This window comes from Hyaena hyaena, unplaced genomic scaffold, assembly GCF_003009895.1.
Source record: "Hyaena hyaena isolate Hyena2069 unplaced genomic scaffold, ASM300989v1 scaffold_845, whole genome shotgun sequence".
Classification (NCBI taxonomy): Eukaryota; Metazoa; Chordata; class Mammalia; order Carnivora; family Hyaenidae; genus Hyaena; species Hyaena hyaena.
The window spans coordinates 443241-459568 of NW_024081477.1; the positions used below are offsets into that span (position 1 = coordinate 443241).

The 16328-nt window shown below is 36.9% G+C and overlaps 1 pseudogene; it reads right to left on the reverse strand.

The window, feature by feature from the left end:
- Positions 1 to 383: 383 nt before the first annotated feature.
- Positions 384 to 1272, reverse strand: LOC120222171 (annotated as a pseudogene).
- Between the last annotated feature and the right edge of the window lie 15056 nt (positions 1273 to 16328).

Sequence of the window (16328 nt, forward strand, 5' to 3'; positions counted from 1 at the left end):
GAAAAACCCACTAGCCTACTGTACATGCAATTCTTTCTCTACTGTTTAATATGCGTGGCGATCTTTGGTCTGTGAGCTGAGATAAATACTTCGGTCTCCTAGCGTGTCATCCTGACGGTACACCTTCACAGTTTTACTTTTTGTGTCATGAGTTGGCAGTGCTGCATTGCTGTTACAGACTGGGTGAGTGGTGCTCCCTGGGCGGAGGGGGTGCACACATGCTGCACCACGGACCGCACGTGGCATCCTCGGAAAGCTCTCCGTGCTCCCTACTCACGAGGGCCTTCTGTGACACTTCGGTGCTAAGCTCATCTGTGTTTAAAAGCGATGGGTGAGGTTTCTTTTTTAGTCCCAGAAAGCAGAGAACCTCGCTGAGAGTTCACTCACTATAATAAGACACGTTTTAATAGAAAAGCAAATGATCAGTATGTTACACACTGCATTTCTTCACTTTCATCACTTCCTTCTTCCAAAATAGCTCAACCCTGGAAACCACCGAACTCCCACACGAAGTTAGCTTCTACTTGATTGCAGAATTCAAGATTTCTCAGATGTTAACACAGAGTCAAAAGCAGTAGATAAAACTTTGCAGATAGCTTGTGCTTGCTCCAGGCTGTGGCACTGATAAACGCAGAGGCTGTATTCCTCATTGCTCACATCTGTGGTCTTCAGAGCCAATAAGCTTTTTCCTGCCCCCAGACCATCATCATAACACACCATCCGGATGATTAAATACAGAGAGTGCCGATGCAAGACGTGACACTGATCTGAGGTTGACACTTTTATACCATACTTGGAAACTCCCATAATAAATTCTTCCTCCAGAGGAACGAAAGGTAACTTTCCATCTTGCTGGGCAACATCTATATAATTTATCAGGTCTAGGGGCCCTTCAAGACTTTTTCCTTCAGAGAATTTCAGTTTCTCAATGGCACCAACGTATTTTATTCGAAATTCTGCACAGGTATCTGAGTTGTTATTGCTTTGTCCTGAGCTCTTCGTAGAGTCTGTGTCGAGGCTGGCGGTGCTGGACCGTGACAGCCCCCCGAGGCTGGAGTCTACGGACTTGCTCTTCATACTGATTTCGCTGCTTTAAAGGGAACTGCTGCTGTGTCGTTTTTTGCCTTTCGGAAACATTTTTCACCATAGCTCGATGCAAAGGAGCTCCCCGGTAGAACGAATTCTATTTTATGGCCTTCAAAGCTCCCACAGACAGCGGTGTGCACAGAGCGCTTTCCGTCATCCCGACATGGTCAGTTCATTCCAGAAAAACAAGGCACCTGGGGCACTGCATCCTCCCGCTAGGCCCGGGCCTGCTCCTCCGCTCCCGCCGCCGTGCCGCCACTGGGGTTCCCGACCAATCCCCATCACCTCTTAAGGTCATCCCGCTCACGCACCTTCCTTCTCTGGTAACCATTAGTTGATTCTCTAAGAGTCTGTTTCTTGGTTTGCCTCTCTCTTTTTTTCCACTTGTCCATTTGTTTTGTTTCTTAAACTCCACATATGAGGGAAATCATAGAGTATTTAATTTCTCTTACTGACTTATTTTGCTTAGCAGTATATTCTCTAGCTTCATCTATGCCCTTACAAATAGCAAGGGCATTTGTAAATAGCATTCTTTTTAATGGCTAATTTTCCATATATATATATGTGTGTGTGTGTGTGTGTGTATATATATACACACACACACACACACACATATACCACAATTTATTTATCCATTCAGCAATCAGTGGAGATTCGGGCTTTTCCATAATTTGGCTATTGTAGATAATACAATATTGCTGGATTGTAGGGCAGTTCTATTTTAAACTTTTTGAGAAACCACCATACTGTTTTCCAGAGCTGCTGTGCCATTTTGCATTCCCACTAGCAGTGCAAGAGGGTGTTTCTTCCTCCACATCCTCTCCAACACTTGCTGTTTCTTGTGTTGTTGATTTTAGCCATTCTAACAAGTGTGAGGTGATATCTCTGAAGTTTTTATTTGCATTTTCCTGATGATAAGTGATACTGAGCATCTTTTCAGGTGTCTTTTGGCTGTTTGTCTTCTTTGGGAAAACATCTATTCATATCTTCTGCTCGTTTGTAATTGAATTGTTTTTTGAATGCTGAGTTTTATAAGTTCTTTATATATTTTGATACTAATTGATAAGTAAATACTGTATATATTATCAGATCTGTCATTTGCAAATAAATTATCCCATTCCGTAGGTTGCCTTTTAGTTTTGTTGATTGTTTCTTTTGCTGTGAAGAAAGTTTTTATTTTGATATAGTCCCAATAGTTTACTCTTGCTGTCCCTTGCCTCAGGAGACACAACTAGAAAAATGTTGCTATGGGTGATGTTAAAAGAAGTGACTGCCTGTATTTTCTTCTAGCATTTTTATGTTTTCAGGTCTCACATATAGGTCTTTCATCCATTTTGAATTTATTTTTGCACATGATATAAAAAAATGGTTGTTTCGTTCTTCTGCATGTTGCCAGGTTTCCTCTTCCCTGCTTTGTCAAAGATTAGTTGACCATATAGCTATGGGTCCATTTCTGGATTTTCTGTTCTGTTCCATTGATCTATGTGTCTATCTTAGGGCCAGTACCATACTGTTCTTTTTTTTTTTTTTTTTTTAATGTTTTCATTTATTTCTAGGAGAGAGAGAGAGAGACCGTGTGAGCAGGGGAGGGTCAGAGAGAGAGGGAGTCACAGACTGAAACAGGCCCCATCTGAGCTGGCAGTCAGCACAGAGCCCGACGCGGGGCTCGAACCCACTAACCGCGAGATCATGACTTAAGCGAAAGTCGGACGCTTAACCGACTAAGCCACCCAGGCGCCCCTGTACCATATTGTTCTTATTACTAAACTTTTGTAATATAACTTGAAGTCTAAATTATGATGCCTCCAGGCTTGCTGTTCTTTTTCAAGATTGCTTTGGCTATTTGAGGTCTTTATGGTTCCATATCAACTTTAGGATTTGTTCTAGCTCTGGAAAAAATGCTGGTGGTATTTTGGTAGGGACTACATTAAATGTGTAGATTGCTTTGGGTAGTATAGATATTTTAACAATATTTGTTTTTGCAATCCATAAGCATGAAATGTCTTTCCATTTATCTGTGTCCTCTTCAATTTCTTTCACCAGTGTTGTATAGTTTTAAGAATGCAGGTCTTTCACAACTTTTTGTTTAGGTTTATTCCTAGGTATCCTATTGTTTTTGGTGCAATTGTAAATGAGATTGAGTCCTTAATTTCTTTTTCTACTGCTTCATTATTGGAGTATATAAGCACAACAGATTTCTATACAATGATTTTGCATCCTGGGACTTTACTGAATTTATCAGTTTTGCGTAGAGTCTTTTGCATTTTCTATAACGACTATCAAGATATCTGCAAATACTAAAATGTTTTACTCCTTACTGGCCAATTTGGGTGTCTATTATTTCTTTTTGTTGTCTGATTGCTGTTGCTAGGATTTCCACTACTATGTTGCATAAAAGTGATGAGAGTAGATATCCCTGTCTTCTTCCTGACTGTGGAGGAGCAGCTCTCAGTTTGTTCTCATAGAGGATGATAAGAGCTGTGGGTTTCTCACATATGCCTTTTATCATATTAAGGTATGTTCCCTCAAAACCTACTATGTTGAAGGTTTTTATCATCAATGGATATTATGCTTTGTCAAATGCTTTTTCTTTCTTTATTGAAAAGATCATATAATTCTTATCCTTTCTTTTATTAATGTGATGTATCACACTGATCTACAAATATTGAACTACCTTTGCAACTCAGGAACAAAGCCTACTTGATCACGGTGAATAATTTTTTTAATGTACTGTTGAATTTGGTTTCCTGGTATTTTGTTGAGGATTTTTGCATCTATGTTCATCAGGGATATTGGCCTCTGGTTATCTTTTTTGTGGTGTCTATCTGGTTTTTTGGTATCAGGTAATCTTGGCATCCTGGAATGAACTCGGAAAATTTCCTTTTGTTTTTATTTTTTGGAATAGTTTGAGAAAAAAGGTATTAAGTCTTCTTTAAATGTTTGGTAGAAATTGCCTATGAAGCTATCTGGTCATATAATTGTTTGTATTTCTATGGTTTGGGCTGTTACTTCTCTCATTGGCGATTTTATTTACTTGGGTCTTTTCTTTTTGATATATCTGGCTTGGGACTTATCAATTTTATTAATTTTTTCAAAGAGCCAACTTCTGGTTTCAATGATCTTTTCAATTATTTTTTAGTTTCTATATCATTTAATTCTGCTGTAATCTTTATTATTTGTTTTCTTCTCTTGGGTCTAGGCTTCATTTGTTGGTCTTTTTCAAGCTTGTTTAGGTGTAAGCTTAGATTGTTTATTTGACATTTTTCTTGCTTCTTGAGGTAAGCCTGTATTGATCTCTTTTTCCCTCTTAGGACCACTCTTGCTACATCCTAAAGGTTGTGGACCATTGTGTTTTCTCATATTTGTATCCATGTACTTTTTAATTTGTTCTTTAATTTCTTGGTTGACACATTGTTTAGTAGCATGTTCATTAACCTACACGTATTTGTGGTCTTCCAGAATTTTTCTTATGTTTTTTTGTTTCATAGCTTTGTGGTTAGAAAAAGTGCATGGTACAACTTCAAACTTTTCATATTTGTTGAGGTCTATTTTGAGAACTAATATATGATTTATTCTGTAAAATGTGCCATGTGCACTTGAGAAGAACATGTATTCTGCTGTTTGAGGACTGAATTTCTAAACATACTTGCTCATCAATTGATTCCTTTATGTTTGTTATTATTTTATATGCTTGGGGGATCTATGTTGGAGCATAAATATTTCCAATTATTTTAACAATTATTATACATTCTTGTGGATTATCCCCTTTATTATGATGCAGAGCCCTTCTTTGTCTTTTGTTGTAGTCTTTGTTTTAAAGTCTAGTTTGTCCAAAAAAAATTATTGCTAATCTAGCCTTCTTTCCACATCCATTTGCATGATAAATGTTTCTCTGTCTCCTCACTTTCAATCTGCAGGTGTCTTTAAGTCTAAAATGAGTCTCTTATAGGCAGCATATAGATGCGTCTTATTTTTTTTAATCCATTCTGACTCCCTTTGTCTTTTGATTGGACAATTTAATCCATTTACATTCAAAGTAATTATTGATTCATTGCCATTTTATTACTAGTTTTGTAGTTGTTTCTGGAGACTTTCTCTGATCCTTTCTTGTCTGTCTGTCTCTGTTTTTCTGATTTTCTTTAGCGATCTATTTGGACTTCTTTTTCTTTATTCTTTGCATAATTATTAGTGTTTTTTGATATATGATTACCATTAGGTTTGTATATAACCGCTTTTGCAAATAGCAGTCTATATTAAGTCAATGGCTGTTCAAGTTTGAACACACTCTTTTCTCCTCTCTTCCCCAGGTTTTAGGTATATGTTATTATATTTTTCATCCTTTTTTGTGTGTGAGTTCTTTGACCGATTTTTACAGAAAGATTCATTTTTTACTTCTTTTGTGTTTCCTGCTTTTTTATTGTCACCTTTGGTCTCTCCTTTCCACTCAAAGCATTCCCTTTACACATCTTGTAGGGTTGGTTTACTGGTCAAAATCCTTTGAATATATCACGCCACTCCCTTATGACAAGAGGTCCTGTAAAAGTCTCTGGTCAGGAGACGTAGTGTAGGCAGGGTTTTGTGCTGGTCCTCTGAGGAAGGGGACTGCTGGACTGGGACTGACACAAACATGATTGAGAAGGGCAGTTCCAACAGAGTACAGGAAGGCAGGGCTTGGTATATGCAAGTTAGGTAGCCAGTGTAGGCACTGTGCTGCTTCCTGCAGGTGGTTCTGTGTTTATGTTGAGTGGTGGGGGAAGGGGAGAAGGCATACGCCAGCTCCTTTTTCCCCAGAGAGGTGTCTCCATGAATGCTGCCTCTCACTCCAAGAAGAGTGAATAATCTCCCCACTGTGTGCCCCAGGTGATCTTCAGACCCTGGTTTCCATACTGGCTGCCCCTCTGTTGCCTGCTTACTCTGTAAGAGCAGGACAGTGCCCTTTGGGCTATATGCCAGCTAAGTCTACTGATCTTTCATATTCCAGACTTTAAGCCACACTGGTTGCAAGAACTCATGAAGTTCAGTCCCTGTTCTTTTCCAAGCCAATGGCTTGGGGGAAACTTATTCCTTCTGCATCTCTCATACATTCCCTTTTCCTGTGTGCCCCTCTCCCATACACTCCCTTTTCCTGTGACTTCAGCTCCCTCCCCTCCACAGCAGCTGCAACCTGTCTCTCTCTTAAACCACATTTCTGCACTTCCTACCTTCTTCAATGTGGCTTCTTCTCTTCCTTTAGATCTGTCAGAAAAGGAGAAAGATTTCAGATGTGGCAAGATGAGGAAAGTGGAAAATATTGGCTGCATGCTGTAAAAATAAAATTAAGAACTCAACATCAACCTTTATATAGTAGAAAGAAGGACTCTCTTCCTGAAGAGTTGAATTCTGAGATAGTAAGGGTGATCTGGTCATTATCTATTAGTGTTGGTAAGGCAAGCTGAGCATATCCTCCTACCATATTGCCACCATATTGCTTCCCCACTACATGAATATTTTACTTCTAATTTATTGTAAGCAGGTGAACTTGAGGATATCATGTGGGAACACAGTTAATGAAAAATTCTTAGTTGAAGAGAAGAAGTACAAATTCAATGTCCAAAGCAGACTTTAAGCTAAAGCCATTTAACACAATTAAATCTACAGCTTTGAATGTATTTAGAATTAAGAGCTTGAGAAAATTACAGATCTTTATAGGTCTGCTAAATGTTGCCTAATTTGAAAATGCCTTCTGGAAATGAATAAATAAATTAAACTAAAAATCAAACAAGCAAATATCCCTCAAATCCTAGCTCTGTCAATGTAGGTCAGCAGCACTTAGGAAATAGGTCATAGAAACTATAAAGTTGTTTTGACCAAGACAGCCTCATTGTGTCCCTCAGCTTGACTAAAATTTAGACACGTTTCTTCCTGACATTGGATTCCCGACCTCCCATTTTTTAGAGCATTAACTGTAGAGAACTTAAATTGTAATTCCTTTCTCTGCCCTTTTGAGTTATCAATCCTCTCTCAGCTTATTGCCAGGTTCTCAACCCCATAATTGCCTTTCTCAAGGACCTGGACACCCTCCATTTGAACCATAAACAACAAGAAAGATAATGCCCTTATTTATCAGTCTATGGGAGGACAGGAGCCTAACTTCTGTAAACACCAATTAGCAAACACAGAAGACCTAATCACAATGACAAACCTCCTTCCTTCCCAGGGCTTACAAGCTTCTCCACCTTTCATTTGAGTAGAGTTGCATTCAATTTCCCTTCTCTATTGCAATGGACCTGGATAAAGTCTTCCTTGTCTGTTTTTAAGAGAGAGAGAAAGACAGACACAGAATTGAGTGGGGAAGAGCAGAGAAAGGGAGACATAGAATCCGAAATGAGCTTTAGGCTCTGACTTGTCAGCACAGAGCCAATGCAGGTTTCAAATTGACGACCTGTGAGATCATGATTTGAGCCAAAATTAAGAGTTAGGCACTTAGACAACTAAGCCACCCAGGCTCCCCTAATTTCCACAAAATATTCTAGAAAGACTGGTAAAAGCATGGTTGGTAGGCAAAAGAAAATATCCCATCTCTACACGGAATGGGGAAAAATTTTACTTGATACTTCTGCAGGCAAAATTTATCAATTCTGTGAAGAATGGATATTCTTATGCTGTTTAAATTGGTGAATAGCATTGAAAAGAGAGAAAGCTCTCTCGTACTCCTCTACTAAAATAGGATAGCCACACCCTAAATCTGATAAGGTAGTAGAAAAAAGAAAGCTAAAGGTATATTGCATTTATAAGAGAAATAAAACAAAAATAAAAATAGCATGCTTTTAAAAACAACCCATAACTAATTTACTTAAGGAACACAAAGATGATTAAACATTAGCAAAATTATATTAATATTTTGCATTAATGGATTACAATAAAAAGATATCTTGATTTATACTGGAAAAAACATTTGTTTAACTTCAATTTCTATTTCTACTTTAAAACCTTTTTCAGGATGTGAGGGCAATCTGGTTGCCGACATCTGTCACCCAACTGATTGCCAGGGTTGGTTTGTCTAATGTGGCTGGCTAGGCGGGTGTCCCCTTCCTCCCTCACTGCTCCCCGTGTATCCCTCCAGAAGCTGCACACTGAGTCAAAGAGATGACCTTCCCCAAGAGATGAAGACCGTTCTTTAGTCAAAGGTATATGAGTAGCTGCGCTCTCCTGCTAGAACCTCCAAACAAGCTCTCAAGGTCCATTTGTAGGAGAAGTAGGGTAGTCAAACTTCTAAGGCTCCAGACACATACAAATGAGGCTCTGCAAGTGGCAGTCAGTCTTTTTTTTGGAAAATCAATAAAACAAAACAAAAAACTCCTTTCAGTCAATTAGGAAGAGAAGGATGTGTCCTTAACACAACAGAAACCAAGAGTGAACATTCTTAGCAGCACCTCAGGAGAGGAATTCTCTTTATTTTGACCAATTGCTCACTAAAATAGACTGAGAAAAGCCAAACTGAGAATAATCCTTATCTAGATTTCAGGTCAACCACTAATTTCTCTCCTTTGGGAACAACTATCCATTTGTATCATTTTAAGAAATTATTGACTTAAAATCCATATTTCTAGCTATTTTTCATTAGTTAGATTGCCTAAAACATCTTCACTCTTTCTAGACCTGTCCCAAAAATTTCAGGGACAAACCTCTTGTGATTTTATATATATACATATTTTATCTTTGTTTTTCTATTAAGAAGCATTCGGCTTTTAAATTATTGTAGGCAATACAACAATAAACCTAAATATAAAAATATCAACTGTGGTTACTATGGTGATAATGTAAATCAGTGCCTTTCTGGACCTATTTTCCCAATTTATGTTCAGTTTGAATAAGGAAGCTCTTCAAGTTCCTTTGACCTAATTAACTACATGCTTTTACAAATACCAGTTGGAAATGAACAGACAAGTGAACAAACAGCTCATGTAATAAGAGTTTAAATTCTTAGACATCTGTTGTTATTTAAAGGTCCCTGAGATTTAATTGTTTCCTTGAACTCCCTTAACCTTCAAACACTTCCAGATACCGCATAACAATATACTCTGTGACAAAGTTTGATGGTGCACATACATTTGGGAACCAAATATGGTGATATTTTGCCATATGTGAACTAGTAAGTCCACAGTAGGGGAAAAAATTTTTTTGAAAACATACCCTTAGTTTTAAGAATGAAATTTTCAAAGCTATCGAAGAGAGTGGCTCTTCATTTTAATTTGATTCAGACTCGGTCTTTCTCTTCTGAGAATATAGATGAGTTTTGAAATTTTAGTTAGGTAAATTACTTATCCCCGTTTCATTAGTTCCCCTCCCCCCACCTTACCCCTTGAGGTTTTATCTTGTTTTTTGTTTGTCTTGTTTTTTTCCATTTAGAACATATCCCTCTGTCTTTTTCATTTTGCTTGACTCTGTCTTGGTTTCTATGCATTAGATGAAAAAATAGCCAGCTCTCCTAGAATTGAAGGAGTGGCCTTGTGTAAGACATGAATCTTATCATTCAACACTTCCCTAGTTCTTGGTTATTTCTCAAACCTTTGTGATTGTCCAAGCAGCCTGTGTTAGTTTTAGCGGCTCCTAGTAGTAGAGGGTGTGCCCAGACCAATTAGTCCCACAAGGGAGGATCTCAGCACCTAGATCAGGGTGACTGGAAGCCAGACTTTCATGCAGCGGCTTTTGAAATACGCAAATATATAAAGGCCAGTGGGACTACAAGTTTTAAGCCCAGTGGGCTACTAGATCTCAGGCTATCTATAGGCATCCCCTGGACAACAGTCATAAAAGTCAGGGCTCCAGATGAGTATATAAAGCTTCCTTCTGCAAAATACTGGCTAAGGGGAGAGCACAAAGTCAGAGACCCTTGGGCCATGTTCCTTGAGATCGTCTCTGTACCCTCTATGTGTGTGCCAATCTGATACCTGTCCTTATGGCCAAAGATCCAGGACAAATAAACAGTCCTTTTTCTCAGAAAAAATTGGGAGGTGTATATGTTGCTGCTATTTTTGCAGTGCCTGGAGGCTTGTCATGAATGACCTGTCTTATTGTTATAGTCCCATGGGACCCAGAAATGCAAGGCCCCCTGACCACTAGTGCCCAGCAATCAAGGGATGTCCCCTGGGGAATAGCACAGAAACAAGGTCACCAGATATAAACACTAGGACACGAGACATGTATAGAAGCCCCCTCTGACACCCTCCTCCTGCCAGAGACACTGATGCTCTGGAGCACAGCAGAGCAGGCAGTGCAAATATCGCACTCTCTGGAAAAGAAAAAAGAAGAAAAAATAGGAAATAAAAGAAAAAAAAAAGAAAAAAGAACTCACCAGCTTTAGCAATGCAGAGAAAGGGCAGGAAGATGGCACCCACCGTATTCATCCTAAAGAGTATCCCAGCATGCCCTGGCCCCTCACGCCATTGCTTTAAAATGAGCAAATGAGTCTCTTTCACATAAAATCAGGCACTTTTCAGAGGGGAGCTTCTGCCCTGGGCGCGGAGGTGGCTGAGAGAGTCTGCGCACCAGCCCTTTATGAGCCGGTTCTTGATTTGTCACACCTTTGCAAGTCTCGTGGCACAGCCCCACAGGTTTTCACAGTCAGATGGTTTGAAAGCTCCTCTCAGGTGTAGGTCTTAAAAGTGATGATTCTCAAGGTCTAATTCAAAGCCTTCAGTCCTCAGGGAGATAGTCCTAGTTTTGATTTCCCTCCCACTTGTAGGTTTCTGTGCTGGGGTAGTGTTTATGATGAGCCTATGTCCCAGATTCTCCTGTCCACTTTAATCCGATCTTCTCATCTGACCGTTGTGAATGGGTAACTCTACCAGTTTTTAGGGTTTTTTTCCCAGAGGAATTTTTTCATATATAGCTGTAGATTGCATGTGTCTGTGGGAGGAAGTGAAATCAAGATCTTCTTAGTCGTTTTAAACTGGAACCAAGAATATAAAGTATAATTAACAGAAGTATAGTTGTTATTCCTATAAGAATAACTGCTTTTGTTGGTTTGAAACCTCAGGAGCTACCTGGGTGAAATACGAAACCCTCCCATCCATGGAAGAGAGGGAGAGACTGAAGAAAGCAGACCACTCTGCACGGTAGGTGGCAGGTTTAATAAGCAAGAGAACTTAACAAAGGAGGCTTATCTTTGTGGCTCCATGAAGAGCAGATCTCCGCACCTGCCTGCCAGAATTTTAAAAGTTTATACAGAGGCTTTGAGTGGGTTCACTCTCACATACCGTCCGTATGTTCTCAACATCACATTACTATCTCAAAGCTGCACCCTGGGGCAGCTTCTAGAGCAAGGAAAGCAGTGGGATGTACATTTGAAGGACAGAGGAGAGAGCGAGGAGCCTCTGACTGACTGCATCCAGCACACAGGTCACCCAGCATCACAGATTCTGATGATCTCCTTCAGTAGTCCACAAAATTTCAAGTTTCTTTTTGTATATTTGTTTTCTTCTCCCAGGCTACAGGAACTCTGGAAATGGGGAGTGTGCCTTATTCATATTTTTATAGTTTAATACAATTAACTGCAGATTTTGCTTTCTAAACATTTTTAATACAGTTTCTATACTGAAACCTACTATGGGAGTTGCTACATAATAGGTACTCAGTACCACTTATTGAATGAATTAAATAACAGTTCAAGCCAACAATAATTGAGTACTCAATGAATGAAGAGTTATGAGTTTTAAATAACTTATTCTAAATATTAAAGAATACATTAGCTTTCTTCTAACATACGAAATAGTTTCTTCTAACAAATGAACTAGACTAAAAAAATTCTAATGTTTATCAAGAGGAAGAAGAAGAAAATGTTACATGAGTGTCTCAAGGCACAGAAAAATTTCCTGATAGGAAGATTTTAAAAGTAAAACGTTATTTTAAGGTAAAAATCTTCTTCTCTGATAGGGATATTCATCCAATCATTAAATGTAAATGTGTTAGGCTAGATACATGGACACTTGCTTTCACTGTCCTTTCTTTCCTTTGATTCTATTATTACCATTCAATGCTTTCAACTTAGTTTTCACTCTGGCATGTTAGCAATGAGAAGCACTGATGTTTCCCATGACTTGCAGTATGATGGTCTCATTGAAATGTAATCACTTGCAAGTATGCAAAAAAAAAAAATGAAAAGCAAGATCTACACTCAGATGTACTGTACAGATTCCATTCTACAAATAATTCCTATTGGGTAGGTCCCTCTTATCTGTGGTTTCACTTTCTGCAGGTACAGTTATCCATGGTCAATAGCGCTGTGGAAGTAGATGATCTTTCTCCTGACATATCACCAGAAGGTCAGCAGTGGTCTAATGTTGCTTCACAGTGCCTACATCATTCTCCTCATTTCATCTCATCATATAGGCATTTGATTATCACACATCATCACAGGAAGAAAGATGAGTATAGTACAGTGAGATACTTTGTCAGAGGGACCATATTGACATAACTGTTATTACACATTATTGTTAAAACTGTTCTATTGTTAGTTATCAATGTTAATCTCTTATTGTACCTAATTTAGAAATTAAACTGTATCATAGGTACGTATGTGAGGCAAAAACATATATATATATATATATATATTTTAAGAGAGGCTTCTATATTGATCTTCCCAAAGCAGAGCTCAAATAAAATCAATCTGTCTTACTTATAAAAAGATCATTCAATTTATTTAAAAGTTTTATAGTCACATGCATTTATATGATATTTGTAAGAAATATAAAATTGCAGTATACTTATGGGTTATACCTGATACCAATTCTTCCTGTATCTTTAATCATTCTTTAAAAAATAATCAAAACATACACAAAACCCCAGATTGTTTTATTCTTCACAATAAAGATGATGTCAATTGCAACCACTATTCCTGCTTCTTTCCTGAATTTCCTTTTCATATTCTTTCCTCTGTTTTCCTCTCTTTACTGGCTGTACCCTCAGCTGGTCAAAGCATGGTTATTTACTACTCTGGAACAGTTTGTGTCATTTTAATTATTTCCTGAAGAATCAGATGTGGGATCAAGTATAATCTTGCCAGAGATTTAGACAGAATTGAGTGGCATAGTTTAAAATTTCTTACTGAAATAGGTAGGAAATATGGTCACTCGTTGGGTAGGTGACTATATCTATGTGAATATGTGAAACATACTACATAGCAAGTCAGTCTTTAGTGCTATGACCAATTTTTACCCATATTATATATTTTTATTTTATTTTAAATAAATTTCCAAGGGGCATACCAATTACCTCTTTCTAACATGTGATGTTGACTGCATGTATGGCAGTGGGATAATTTCCAAGATCTTCTGGAACTCTGAGAATAGTAGTAATGCTACTCTTTCAAATAAAGATTTGGGTCAGTATAAAAAATAAAAGAATAAATTAAAAACAACATTTCTCCAAAGTTATTTATGGCTGCATTGTTTTTGATAGTAGAATATTGGGAAAATGTAAATGCCTTTCCATCAGCAACTGGTTGAGTAAACTATGATATGACCCACAGTAGAACACTGGTCACCATAAACAAAAAGAGTGAGGACAATCGCTATGATCTGATAGTGATTCCCATTATATAATATCAAATAACAAAATAAGAGTAAGGTGTAAAAAAATATATACAGTTAGCTACCTTCGGTGGAAAAAAAAGAAAAATATATACATATATATACACACATACATATATATACATACATACACACGCATAAATATTAATGTATATTAATATAATAAAATATATTAATGTATATATTATAATACACATAATTGATGTATATGATATATTAGTTAATATATATTAATACTATACAATGTATGCATGTTATATGTAATGTATATTAATGTACACTATATTGGTAATATAATAATGTACACTATTTTTGTAATATATTAATACATCATATTAATACAATAAATACATAAATATATCTTTTACATATATAATTACATTTATTGTGCATGTTTATGTATGTGTGTGTAGCTAAACACACATTACATATTTTATAAAGAAACACAGGAACAATAATACAAAATCTATTTCAAATAATTACCACTAGGTGGGTCAGTTGGAATAATGCAGAAGGAATAGAAATGGAAATGAAGTTTTAAAGAATTTATCTTTTTATATTGTGTTGACTTTAGGATCAGGTAAATGTTTTACATATTGAAAAACAAAATAAAATCAAAACAAATGCAAAAAGGGGCATAAACACACAGGGAAAAAAAGAATATTTCAAGTTACATTTGATCAGAATACATAGCCTTAGGTTCTTTGAAAAGAAATTTTTAACTTTAAGTAGGAGGTTTGCAGTCAGTACAAAGAGTGAATATATTAATTTTGAAAACATTTTGTATGAATTAAGTGATAGATCAAATGAATAAATACATCACTATGCTTTATAACCAGTTTTTTCAATATTTGGGAAAAAAGGAGAAAAAATCTATGTTGTTACAGTTTTATTTGCCATGATATATAAATTTGTGAATTTAAAAAATAGAAATACTTCTTAACTTTACACTGAAAGGTCTAGACGAAATGAAACTGCAATAATAATATGGTTTCCTAGTTTCCAGATCTAGATTTTTAATGTCATTCCCTGTGGTGGAAGGGATTTGGGGGCTTGGAAAGGGTGCTGGGGGTGGAATGCACGGACCAAACTTTTTAGGGAAAGTGTTGGTTTTTGGTCTGTGACACGGAAATTACACATAGTCTGAATTTAGGGCCAAAGGGGACATGTTCTGCGGACATAAGATCTCATAAAAAATTACCACTACAAAAATTAATGGTAAAGCCACAGATGGGGAAAACAATTCCCAATACATATATCTGACAAAGGGCTCTACTCCAGTCCATCTATCTGACAAAGGATATGTATACATCTAAGAAGCTCCTTCAAATCAACAATAAAATGAGGAACAAGAACAACTAAATTTTAAAAAGTGAGAAAAGAGCAAACAGTTCAAATGAGAAGATATATGAATAGCCAATAAGCTCAAAAAAAAAAAAAGGAGCCTCAATATCATTAGTCAAGAGGGACATGCAAAATAAAACCACAAAAAGTTACTTCCTCATATCTATTTCAATAGCTAAAACAAAACAAAACAAAACAAAACAAATATGTCCTAGTAATATCAGATTTGGGGAAAATGAGGAGGAACTTGGCTTATACATCACTAGGATGAAATCATTGTTTCATAGCTTAAAATGTTAAGTATCCATTTATCCTACCCTGTGATACAGAAACTCAACTCTGAGGTTTTCACCTGAAAGAAATGAATATATTTGTCAACAAAAAATATTTGTAGAAGAATATTTATTACAACTTATTTATAGTAATTAAAAATTAGAATGCACATATCCAACAGTAGGATAATGGATTAATAATTATGTTAACATAATGGAATGCTACACAATAATAAAAAGGAACAATATATTGACGCATGTAACTGACATGGATACATCTTAAAAACCACTAAGATGAGTAAAATCAGCAGGACACAAACAAATACATGCTGTATGATTCAATTTATATGAGGTCCAAGAATATGCAAAATAATCTATAATGGTAGAAACCTCCTTCCGGGAGAAGTGGTCTGATTCATTTCTCAAGGTTAGATACAGCTCAAACACACAGATGTTTCCACCTCCATCCTGGTGTTGATTACTTTCCACGGCATCTCTCCAGAGTTACTTTGTGTTAGTTTGTTCTGTTGTGGGTGATGATAAGTTTGCTCATTTGAATAAGTTGCTGTCTGCCAGATGTATGCATTGTAGAAGTATTTTTCCTCCATTGTACATGTAGTAGAATATTTAGAAAGTAGGAATTTTCAATATTTATTACTTTCATTTTTACTACGTGTTTATTCATAGAGAGACAGAACACAAGGAGGGGAGGGGCCCAGGGAGAGGGAGACACAGAATCTGAAGCAGGCGCCAGGCTCTGAGTTGTCAGCACAGAGCCTGACATGGGGCTTGGACTATCAGCCAGCCATGAGATCATGATCTGAGCCAAAGTGGGCCGCCTAACCGACTGAGCCATCCAGGTGCCCTAAATTTTCAATTTTATTTTATTTTATTTTTTAAATGTAGGGAAAAAACAGGGAAGGAAACAAAGAACAAAACGTTTTAAAAAGTTATGTGAAGTGATAAAAATAAAAGCAAAAATTAATCGCTTGCAATAATAAAAAAATAGAAATGATTGTGAGTTCTATAGTATAGAAAAACCTTGGATGCGACTAAG